This window comes from Solanum dulcamara, chromosome 10, assembly GCF_947179165.1.
Source record: "Solanum dulcamara chromosome 10, daSolDulc1.2, whole genome shotgun sequence".
Taxonomy (NCBI): domain Eukaryota; kingdom Viridiplantae; phylum Streptophyta; class Magnoliopsida; order Solanales; family Solanaceae; genus Solanum; species Solanum dulcamara.
The window spans coordinates 49964781-49978484 of record NC_077246.1 but is presented as its reverse complement, the minus strand read 5'-3'; positions in this window follow the sequence as shown (position 1 = coordinate 49978484).

Here is a 13704-nt window from a genome sequence, read left to right as displayed (position 1 = left end):
TTTCGTCAAGTTGGTAAGCTTAATAATTATGCCTTATTTTGTCCTTGATTAGCCTATTTTAGGTGACTTGATTGATGTTTATAGTGGTTGGCAGATTTGCATCTTAGCATTGATTTGGTATGAAACTTAGTTGATGTAGTTATTAGCCGGAATTTATGAAACTTAGTATCCTTCGCCATTATAGTACCTATCTTGGATCCATGGTGTAGTAATCTCCACTCGGTTAGTCTTATGAATTATTGTTGGATTCCATTTCTAGATTTAGAGTTATAATCCTAAATGCTTTCTTGTTGCCATTTTACGGTGCTATCTGTGGTTATGAGTCTCGAGGTGGTATTTCCCAGATGGATCTAGAGGTATTGATTGACTAGTTGAGCACCTATTTCTTCATATCCTCCTCTTTGTTACCCAGTTAGGGTTGAGTTTTCCTTTTGGGCCTTGTGGTTGAGATAGAGGAGTAGATTTGAGCTTTAGGCCTTGATTAGAGGTCAGTTGTATTTATCAGCCCAGTTTGTATGCTTTAGAGGGTAAGGTGCTTGTGGAGTCATTATTGTATGTGATTGTTCGTGTTGTTTGAGTGTTGGTGATGGAATGCATTGCATTGGATCATTGTTTTCTCATGGATGTAGTCGACACTGGTGAATGCATTGATTCTAGCATTGATTTGAGAAAGTTGGATTGTAACCCAAATATTTTATACTGATTTTTGAATGAGGGTCTTACTACCTTTATTATTTTACTATTTTAGTGAAGTGGAGGCATCGAGGATGCACTCATTTTATCATACTTATTTGAGGCATCGAGAATGTTCTCATTTTAATTCACCGATTTGAGGCATTGAGGATGCGCTCATTTTATGATATTGATTTGAGGCATCGAGGATGCGCTCATGTTACAGATTGATATGACCTAGTTCGAGACTAGGCTCTATATAGAAGCGTTCCTATGCCCCCCATGATGATCCTATAGAGGCGCATTAGTCCTACTTCCTGGCTGGGACTAGAAGTAGGTGTATATATCTTAGTGTGAGGCACTTGACCCACATAGTACTACTAGTTTTACTGCATTACTTTCATTCATATATGCCCCTATTACCAAAATAGTTGTTTGTACCTGTCGGTAGTATGGGATGTCATACGGGTTTACCTATTTGCGAGTGAACTTCCTGGGCACACAGGGACTCAAGAGGTATTGACTGACTATTTGCAAACTTGTAGTGGTATAAAGAGTGGTCTCTTATTTGAAGGTAGTTACTGCCCATGTTCTTATTGAGCTAACGTTTTGTGTAGGGATTTAGTGATATAGTCCTTTGGCCTTTTTGTGATATCTGTGTTTAGTTCTGTTAGTAGGTTGTGACTTAGTTGTCCTCCTTCATAGTGTGTGGTCGTGTTTAGGTGTTGAGCTAGCGCCACCCGGTACGTCCTTTTGTTTCCTTGATTGTTTCCTATTTTCCCCCTTGTATTAGATGTTCTTATTGTAGGATCCCCTATTATTCTTGTTAGTTACTGTGATATATACTCCATGCTTACATTTTCTTTATACTTGCTTTATCTTTGAAGCTCAGTCGGCCGATGCCTACCGAGTGCCACTTGTTGTTACTCATACTACACTTCTGCACCATGTAGATCATAGTACAGGTTTTCACTACTGATTTGGATATAGTGCGGAGAAGCTCTTGGACTTTGGAGACTAGGGTGAGCTTTTGGCGTTTGGAATTGCCTATCTCCTTCTATTTTTGGCCTGGACTAGTCTTTATTGGGTATTCAGAGTCAGTCTGTACTATTATTATTATTATTGTATATATATAAACTTTGTACTCCCTTATTTGGTCTAGTAGCTCAACTACCGATTGATACCAGATCTTGGGGGTTATCTTGTTGAATTTATCTTATTCTTCTTTTCTTAGTATTATTGTTATTATTATTCATTTCTTTCCTTCTGCTTGTGATGGTCCATTATCTATGGTTCTGAACTATGGGGTTAGGCTTACCTACGGTGGGTTGATAGTAGGTGCTATTATGACATGAAAAATTGGTTCATGATAGTTTTCATTCAATTTTCAATTGATTATTAACCCTAGTATTGATGATTTGCATTGGGCTGATTTAATTCCATTTTTAGATGTTATCAATAATCATTATATGCATGTTTTCATTTGAATTGCATGATTTTAAGTTATGATCATTAATGCCCATGCATAAAACTACTTCCAAGTTATGATTATGAAGTTAAAGATGATTTTAATGAATATATTATGAGTTTAATGATCTTCAAGTAATGTTTTCATGACTTAAAGTTGACATTATTATTTTATGATGAAAGTTATTGTAACATTCCTCAAAATGCCCACAAGCCCCTTAAGAATGCCTTGGGAATAGGCCTCTCACATAATATATTATCCTTAATCGTTTTCGTAAATCCGAGTCTGGAATATGGATTAGGGGATAAAAACCTGTGGGAAAATGGTTTCGATAGATTTTTAGAACTCGTATATCAAAAGATAGATTTTTCGAAGAAATTTGGCAAAACAGTGAAGTGTGCGGCAAGTCTACGTCGCAGACTTTCTCCCATTCAGTGCAATTTTTTCTGAGTCATGATCTGGTCAAAATCTCATTCGCACAAAATTTTCCTATCAGCAAACACCTCTCCGCCGCATACCTGGATGATGGTTTTTGTCCGAATTCAGTTTCTATGTAAGGGCACTTTAAACTTTTTTTTAATTGTTAGTTGATGAACCTGGACGTTTTTAGAACCTAATTCAACTCTATAAATTGACCTAAGCTACTAATTCCATTCATTCTTCTACAATTCAACTACTCAAATATTTTTCTCTCTACAAAACACTCTCAAGGACTCCATTAAAGACTTAAAATAAATTCACTCAATCTCTCCATCAAAACTCTCAAATTCTTCCAAATTATTTAGCTTTCTCACTTAAGGTATGTGGGTATTGATTCATGAAGAAGAAAATAGAGGAGTTCGTGGCTAAGAGTCCTAATTGTCAGCAAGTGAAAGTTGAGCATCAAAGGCCGAGAGATCTAGCTCAAGAAATTGAAATCCCTACTTCAAAGTGTGAAGATGTGAATATGGACTTTGTCATAGGTTTGCCTCATACAGGAAAGCAACATGATTCTATTTGGGTTGTTGTGGACCGAATGACTAAATTGACATATTTCCTACCGGTCAAGACCTCTTATGGTGCCGAAGACTATGCTAAGTTGTACATTTGTGAACTTATGAAACTTCATGGTATTCTTTTGTCTATTATATCGGATAGAGGTATTCAATTCAATTCACATTCTTAGAAGTCATTTAGAAAATGTCTTGGTACTAGAGTCAAGCTAAGTATCTCTTTCCATCCTCAAACCGATGGACAATCCAAAAGAACGATTCAAACCTTGGAGGATATTTTAAGGGAATGTGTGATTGATCATAAAGAAAGTCGGGATGAGCATCTGCCATTGTTTGAGTTTGCCTACAATAATAGTTATCACTCTAGCATCCAAATAGCTTCTTTTGAAGCCTTATATGAGAGAAGATGTAGGTCTCTGGTGGGGTGGTTAGAAGTGGGTGAATAACATTGGTTTGTTCAGATTTGGTAGTTGAAGAAATTGAGAAAGTAAGGCTCATAAGAGAAAGATTGAAAATGGCTCAAAGTAGTCAAAAGTCCTATTCAAACACTAGGAGGAGAGAGCTTGAATTTGATGTGGATGATTTGGTGTATTTGAAGATTTCACCTATGAAAGGGGTAATGCGGTTTGGTACAAAAGGGAAGTTGAGTTCTAGATATGTAGGACCCTATAGAATATTAAAGCGCATTAGCAAAGTTGCATATGAGTTCGACTTGCCACTTGAGTTGGCTTTGGTTCATACAGATTTTTATGTGTCAATGTTAAGGAGATCCAAATTCTATTGTACCAATGGAGAATGTGAGTATTGAAGAGAATTTAACTTATGAGGAGATCCCAATTGAGATTTTAGATCAGCAAGTGAAGACATTGCGTCCGTCAAGGTGTTATGGAGAAATCAACAAGTAGAGAGTGCTACGTGGGAAGAAGAATCGGACATGATGAAGCATTATATGTATCTCTTTCCTTCCACTCAAGACAAAAGGTAAGTTGTTCATGATCAAACTGATTAAACTCCTACGTTTCAGTTCCATATGTTATTCATATGCATGTATGATTCATGAAAATGATTCTTTTTCTCAAAGACTATGTCATATGTTAAGTATGAAGTTTATATGTTCTATGAATTTATTTCAAGTGTTCACATATTTATGTTGGGTTGCTAGTCCTTTTTCCATGTCATTCCTATATTAGTTGAATCTCATTCAAGGATGAATGTTCCCAAGGGGGAGATATTGTAATATTCCTCAAAATGCTCACAAGTGTCTTAAGAATGCCTTGGGAATCGGCCGCTCACGTAATGCATTATCCTTAATCTTTTTGGAAAATTCGAGTCCAAAATATCAATAAGGGGGTCAAAACCTGTGGAAAAATGATCTTGATGGATTTTTAAGACTCGTATATCAAAAGATAGATTTTTTGAAAAACTGCACAAAACAGTAAAGTCTACGGCAAGTCCGCATCGTAGACTTTCTCCCATTCAGTCAATTTTCCCCGAGTCAAAGTCTGGCCAAAATCTCATTCACTCAAAATTTGCCTACAGGGAACACCTCTGCGTCGTAGACCTGTACGATGGTTTTTGTTCGAATTCGGCTTTTAAGTAAGGATACTTTAGAATTTTTCTAATTGTTAGTTGATGAACCTAGACATTTTTAAGACCTAATTCAGCTCTATAAATTGACCTAAACATCTAATCCTATTCATTTTTCTACAATTCACCTACTTAAATATTCCTCTCTCTACAAAAGACTCTCAAGGAATCCATTGAAGACTTCAAATAAATTCACTTAAGCTCTCCATCAAAACTCTCAAGTTCTTCCAAATGGTTTGGTTTTTCACTTAAGGTATGTGGGTATTGATTCATGGATTCTTTCATCCATGAAGCCCAATCAATTTCTCAAGTTTTCTATTAAATTCAAGTATGGATTTTATGAGTTTTATGATCTCTATTCCAATTGCATGAATTATGAATCAAATTATGATTATAAGTCTATTTTAATATGAATTGATTGTTATTGCATTGAATTGAAGAGTTTTTCTATCAATTCTCCTACATTGATCTCTAGGGTTCATGAAATTAATCATGGGTATTTTCAGTTATACTTTCAAATGATATTATCTTTATGAGTGATTGTATGGGGTGATAGAAAGTATATGATCATGCATGTTTTCAAGTCAATTTCATGATTTTCAAGTCAATTAATCATGCTTCATGTTTTACCCAAATTTCCAAGTATGAATTATGATTATGTATTTCAATTATGATCATAGACTATAAGCATGCTTCAAATTATGATTTTTATGCAAATTATGGAAAAGGTGACTTAGACCCCAATACGGTACCTTAAGGCCTAATGATATGAAATATGTATGTATGATTTGTAATGTGGAAGGACAGTACCCGCATTGCACTTATGTTATGAAAATGAGCTACTCTATGATTACAAACCTATGATCATGAGTATGATGTATGTCATTATAATTTCTATGCTATGTATGTATTTCGTGGAATTTGACTTAGCACCAGGTGGACTTGAGGTGGGGGCCCTACTAAAAACCCTAGTAGGAATGTCATGTCTCTTAAACTACGTGCCACCATAGGTTGCCTTCATGGCCTAGCTATTAGATCTATATATAGCGTATTCATGACCCGCCTAGCGGGGTATAGTCTACCTTGGCAAGTAGATTTCCCTTTTTCTTCACTGTATGGGGAGACAACGGGATTCCATGTTATAGATCACATGGTCTTATTGTCGGTTATGGTTCCTATCCCACATATGTACGACCTCATATGTATTTTCTTGATCTAAATTAAGATTTTCTAATGGTTTAGTCATGATGATTTTCTCATGAGTTTACTTACTTCATCTTATCATGTGTTTTACTTGACTATTGCATCCCATGATTTATGTTGCATCTCACACCCACATACTTAGTACATTCCAATGTACTAATGCATACGCTTTGCCTATATTGTCTCATAATGTAGGGGTTGAGATTGAAGATCATATTCATCCATATGGCTAGTTAAGCTTTTTTATCATGCGGTGTTTGTCGTGAGTCCTCATTTATCAGGGACTAGTCATCGAGTTGGTTATTGTTTTTAAAGACTTTTGTTATGTTTCATAGTAAGGGTGAGCTAGGGATATGTCTTATCCCTAGCCCATGCTCATGAGTAGAGGCATCTAGTTGGACAAATGTTTTGAGTGTATGTTCTCATGTGACATTCTTCATTTTCTATTCATGGTTTAAACTCTCTTATGATGTTTCTGCTTTTACTTTACCTTGTGTATGCTTATGATATGAACAAGAGCCTTGGTTGGAGACCTTCGGAGTTTCGATGGCTGTGAAATGACTATTTCCTAGGTCGAGTCATGATAGTTATGATGATGATCAGAGTTAGGTTCAAAGAAGTTATTATATTATGATAAGTCCAATTCTCACATAAGTATATTTCAAATTGGTGAGAAGGATAATTCTCACCGAAGTTATAGATTCTTATGAATTATTAAACAAAGAAAGCTATTGCTAATATGTTTAAAGATGGATTGATAGGAAGTTACTATCTTTCCCTATGATGTTATGATCATGTTTTTTTTATGAGTTTCTGTTGGGATATTAACTAAGCACCAAGAGGGATTTTAGATTGGGTTTGGTTCGGTAACACAGTTAGTTACCCAAAGAAATTCTAGTAGAAACCTAAATTCCTAAACTACGTTGCCCACGTAGGTTGCCTTCATGGCCTAGCTAGTGGATCCACATATCCCAGTTGAATATTTACTTTTAGAGTATGCCTTGGCAAGGTAGCCTCCCCTGTTTCGGTGCAGGAGTCATCGGCATGTCTCGATGCAGGAGTCATTGGATTCCATTTAATAGCTCACATGGTTTTAGTTGTCGGTTAATGGTGCTATCCCACACAAGTTGGAGTTGAGTTAAGAGATATCAAGTTATGCGTTATGATAAAGTTTTATTATATGCATTAACCAAGAGTTTCTTATGTTTTAAAATGTTTCTAAGCTTTACTCATGTCTATCATGATTGGTCATGCATCTTATGGTATATTGATTACGTTCCTTTACTTGCTCATGCATGCCTTACAAACTAAGGACATTCAAACGTACTAACTCATATTTTGCGTATATTATCTCATAATGTAGGGATGGATGACTCTCATGACCATCCTATTCATGGCTAGAGATTGCCTTAGATCCTCAAAAAGTTGGTGAGTTATCATTCTATCGAGAATAAGAATTTTATTCATGTTACCATTACTTTGACTTTCTTTTATTGTTAGGGTGAGCTAGGAGCTTGTCCTAATCCCCTGTCAAAGACTACACTAGAGGCATGTTTAGACGATAATGTGATGTAGTCTATGTGGAAGTTAATTGGTTGAGTTTATCCCTTAGTCCCATACCCTTTGAGATTTTTACCTTTGCTTGTATTTATCATATTTTTACCTTATGTATGCGATATATGCTAAGATGGCATATAAATGGGTTCCCTCACATGCCAATCAACATTTTGCAACTTGGCCCTAGTTTGGTTTATAACATAGCCCATGTGGGAGTTCATCTATCTCTAATAGATCGGATTCATGGTCGACAGTTTAAGGATACGAAGTTGGTAGCCCTTCGAGATCAAGTTTGGAGACATGACTCTGCTCAGGCTACCTTAGATATAGATGAGTTATTAATGTTTGATGGCCTTCTATATATTCGGAGAGTTAGGGGTTTGATTCAGTTGATTCTTAGCGAGGCCCATGATTTTAGATACTCTATATATCCACAAACTGCTAAGATGTATCGTGACTTGAGGCAGCATTACTGGTGGAGCGGTATGAGGAGAAACGTTGCAAACTACGTGTCTCATTGTTTGAGTTGTCAATAGGTGAAGTCTGGCATTTGAGCCTAGTGGTGAGTTTCAGAGATTGCCTATTCCTGAGTGGAAGTTGGAGCATATAACCATGGACCATCTGGGTCATCGTTGATTATTGACCAAGTCAGCACACTTCCTCCCTATTCACACTTTTTTCAATACTGAGATTAGCTCATATCTATATTTGGGTGGTGGTTCATCTTCATGGTATACCTTTAGCTATCATTTTAGATTGGGGATCACAGTTCACAACCAACCTTTGGAGGAATTTTTATGATGAGTTGGGCATTCATGTCGACCTTAGCACACCTTTACACCATAGATTGATGGTTAGTTGGAGAGTACTATTTAGGTTCTTGAGGATATGTTGTGGGCCTATGTTTTGACTTTAGAGGTCAATAAGACCAGTTCTTTTCTTTGGCAAAGTTTCCATATAACAACATCTACCACTCTAGTATTCAGATGGCCCCATTTGAGGCCTTATATGGTAGGCATTGATGCTCTCTGATTAGTTAGTTTGAGTTTATGGAGCCTAGGCTACGTGGTACAAATCTGATTTAGGAGGCCTTAGATCATGTGAGGGTGATTCAAGAAGGGCTCAGGATAGCTCAAAGTAGAAAGGCTCAGGATAACTTAGAATAGACAACAGAGTTAAATGGATCATCGGTGTTGATTATTGAGATTTTCCATTGGTGATCAAGTGTTCCTCTCATTATCTCCCATGAAGGGCTTGATGAGATTTGGGAGGTGGGGAAAGCTTAGCCCCAGGTATATAGGGCATTTCGAGATTTTGAGGACTGTTAGTGATGTTTTCTATGAGTTAGCTTTGCCTCAGCATTCTCAGTTTTCCATCTATTTTCCACGTTTCGATGTTGCACCAGTATGGTCCAAATGAGTCTCATGTGATCCAGTATGATGTAGTTGTGTTGGATGATGGTCTGACTTTTGTTTAGGATCTACTTTCCATCCTAGCTAGAGATGTGAGGCGGTTGCAAGCCATTCCTGTGGTTAAGGTCCATTGGAGGCATCGTCTAATCGAAGAGGCTACCTGGGAGACCAAGCAAGAGATGCAAGAGTAGTTACCCGGGTTATTTGAGCCTTCCGGTATTTCTTGACTCTTACTTTCACGGATGAAAGGTCTTTTAATAGTGGATGTTGTAATGATTCTTTAGGTCATTTTTGAGTTTCTGGTCATTCGTTTGGGATTTATGCTCGTTTCCCTATTTTTGGAGCTTTTGAAACTTAACAATTTGATTTCAGTCAAAACTTTAGCTAAAGGACCTCAGAACGGAACTCTGATGGTTCCATCAGTTCTAAATTTGTCATTTTAGGTTATTAGCATGGTCTTCATAAGTCTCGAAGCTTTTGATGCGAGTTAGGACCATTAGGCATTTTAGCTTTTGAAATTTTGCCTAAGTTTGACTTTGGTCAACATTCTTGAAAAATGCACTCAGATGAAAATTCCGTCAGCAAGGTTAACTATGTAATATCGAGTTTGGCATAGAAAGACTTTTCATGCACTTCCCGGGGATTCTCATCTAGTCCGAGGCTCGTTGTGGAATTAGATAAAACCAGCTCATAGGTGTAGGATCCACTTTTTTTCTCAAAATGACTTTGTATGGAAATTTTAAATGCGCCATTGAGTCTAAAATATCAAATTTATTAGTGTAACATATCTCATTTGCACGCACGAGGTTCTAAATCAATCCCGAGCACACTGTTGGAAACTTGACCATTTCCAAAACTAGCTGGTGCTAGGGCTGGTGCAGGAAATGTTTGGACTTCATGTTCGCGAGCAACTATGGCCGCATTCGCGAAGCACTAGATTACCAGGTCTTCACGTCAGTGAAGCACTAGTCATGATCGTGGATCTCTAGACCTTTGGCCTTCACAATCGTAGGCCTCTGGTTGTGTTTGTGAAAAGTTTTTTTGATGGGCCTTTGCGATCGCGGGCCACTTTGGCTGTGATCGCGATGTAAAATTTCGTCTGGTCTTTAATTCAAGACAATACGGGATCAACCCACTTTCCCTAATTTCAAAACTCTATAACTTGAGCTACAGAGCTACAATTTAGGTGATTCCATGTCCCAGACAATTATAAAGTTCGTGGCTACATATAGGAGTATTCTGGGATTATCAAAGAAGCTTCGTTTTAGATAATTTTCAATTTTAGCTACTGCAATAGTTGTTTTCTATAGCTATCATGGTGATTTTATTCATGTTTGGTTTTCAGGCCCTTGTGAGCCTCAAATTGTGTTCCATTTTGGAACACAAGTTTGGGGGGTAAATTGGACCTTTATATGGAGTCAACTCCAAAATTACTAGAGTGGGTTCCATATTTTCCTTTTTGACTCTGAAATTGGTTCGTCTCCACTTTTAGTAATATTAATGTTTAAACGACCATGTTGATGTTGTGAACATATTTTTTATAGCGTGGCAGCATTCGATGGTTGTTTGGAATGGGAAAGCTCTGGTAACTTGTTTTTGGAGCATGTGCATCGGCCTAAAGGTAGGCTACAACTTTCCTCTCCTTCTATTGAGATTAATTATATGAATACATGAAGATTAGTTTAAATTTTGGTTGGATGGGTTCTTGATCATGCATGCTAGTGTAGAAATCCTGCTTTGAGCTATTTTCAGGTAGTACCGGGTACATGCGAGCATGTTATTGTCTTTAATGTGATCATTCATACCTTGTGGCTATGAGTATCAATATTTTCTATTTACATTGAACATATTAGCCTTACTCTAGGCTTAGACTAGTATATTCCATAGACTTGCGATAATTAGAATCTGTAGGCATTTCTTTTTGCTCCAAATCTATTCTCACACTAAAAATTTAACCTGCACACAATTATGAATCATCCGTTACAGCCTCTTACATATTTGAAGGATAGCTCGGTCTTAGCTTAGAAATTTTTGGGGTATAACAATATCTCCTCCTTGGGATCATTCGTCCTTGAATGATGACCAAACTAGGAAATTGCACCAAGTACGAGTGCAAATCAAGAAATCATAAACTCAAACACTTAAACAATCAACCCATCATTACTCAGACTCAAGAATACTTCATCATATACTTAAACTCAGAATGAACATCAACTCTAAGATAGGAAAAAGGAATATAACCATCAATATCATCATTGGAAGGCACAATTGCAATGTAAGAACTCAAAGACTCAAGCTAGTGAATAGCTCACTCAATTACTCAAACTCAAGTAGGTGCTATCTCAGACATAGGAATAGGAACATTACCTTCAACATCGACACTAAAGCAAAATGAGAGGAGGGCTATAATCTCTAACGTTTTCATAGAAATTTCTCATAACTCCAGGATAGAGGCTTATGAGCCTGATGTAAGAGTATCACTACTATGAATTATGTGACATGAATGATAGCTTTCGAGCTTAAATACTCTTGTTTCTACATATAATCTTTTCTCCGCTGGAACTCATAACTCCCACAGGGATACATATGACTACCTTTACCACGGCGTAGGACTCCAAGTCTAACTACATGTTCTTATTATGTTCAAGCCTAATGCTAAGTCACGGGGTACTACACATGATATAATTAGTCTAATCTAGACCACAAGATTTATATTCAATACCTCTATAGAGGACCTCATCTCAAGAGTACTACTCCTTTCCATTACATTCAACCAAACTCGAGTCCAAATCTGGAAGCACCTAGTGCATCATGCATTCATCCACATGCAATCAATACCACATTCAAGCCTAGTTCTATAACCTTCCCAATATATTTACTTGAAACACTCAACAAGAAATCATCAATAGACTAATCCAATCACCCACATAATGACCACCACACATGCAAGCCTATCATTCTAACTACTTTATGGATTATTTGAAGTCAACATCTCTTAAGAATTCTCATTCTAATCTTAGCACCTCTACACCGGAAATTGCATTAACTTATACAAAGAGGTACACCAAAATATTCTTACCTATCTATTTCACACAACAAGATCCCATCTCGCTCTTCCTCCATGTCTATAATATTAAATGAAATAAGAACACCACCACTATCACAATAAAGAATACCAACTCTCTCCCATATTCCACCAATCATCTACTACCATCAATATTGCTATCAAGATTGAAAAGAAAGAATCACTAGAAGGGCTTAGAGCGATATATCATAAGCACGATTATTCAAGAAATCTGATCTGAGATAATTCATAACACAACATGATCTCACTAGCTTTTTAAGGCCGATCATGGATTTATGAAACTGAGCATACTCCAAAACATAAAAGCATACATCATGTTGGATATAACATATGGCTAGAGATTCATAGATGCAAGAAATAAGATCTGGATCGCTAAAGAAAGTTACCACTTAACACTTTAGAAACTGAGCATGAACACGAATTTACATGAAGTACATGGGTATGTTCCATAGGTATGGTATCATATGCAAGACAGTATAGGATATCACCTCAACTGAAGTACAAGGAATGTAAGAGATGGAAAAATATTAATGTATCATCCTGGTCAACTCATCACTTCTTAAAATGCAAGACCTACTTTGGTTCATTACCTCATCATCTCCACCACTAATCTGAGCCTACAGACTTATAATCTACACTTAGCTATAAGAACACTGCTCTACACGATAGAGTATCACTATTCATAATAATACTTCAACTTTTCGGTTATACTATACCCAAAGATACCAAACTGCTACTGAGGCCTAAGTCTAATACACTTCCCTTAAATTCCTTCTATCTTTTAGGCATCTATCAATACTTATTGTTCTTATTAGCGCACACATCCACATTCTCTAACTCTTATGATCTAACCTCTTTTCTTTAGCCTTCTAACAATCATCTTCTAGGTTCACATATTCCTAACTTAGTTGAAGGAAACTTGATGTATGATAGGAGACTCAGCATTATCTATATACAACTTCCTTCGACCCAATTCTTATAGATACTAAATAAAAAGAAAAGCTCAGATGCTGCCTACTCCACATTAGTAGCTAAAGGATACTAATTTTATACTATCTCAGATACACATCTTAAGCCTCTTCTTACCAAATGACTTAGCCTGTCATGAACAAATTTCTCATGTCATGATGGTGCCTACTATGACTCACCAATAGGAAAGCCAACCCATATCCCAAAATAGTAAGTAATGGGATGTCAGGGTAAAAGACCAACCATACGACTAAAAACACAAATGAATTACTAAGAACATAATTGAACGGCGGAAGCTAAGTGAAATATATACAAATAAAAATATCCCTCCCAGAACCTGGAAGTCACAAGTATAGAGCTACTACAAAAAGAGTACAAGTCCCAAATGGACCACAGAAATAGGTTTTTCTCAAAAAGAAAAAGACAGTCAAAATATATGTACAAAGGGATACGGGTAAATCCAAAATGATATATGCTCACCCTCACCTCTGATCAATACAGCAGCTGGCTCGAATCAATGCCGATAGCTAGTATTTGGACCTGCATCACAAAAATAGATATAGAGTGTAGTATAAGTACCAAAACAACAGGTACCCAGAAAGCATCATAGGCCGACTGAGCAAGATAAACAAAAGTAAACTGAAATGCAAGAAAGTAATCACAACCAAATATAGGACAAGAAGTCAATGTAGGTATTTACATGATCGTACTCAACATATAAACAGAAAGAAACTAGCTAAATCCACCAGGCTCCCATAA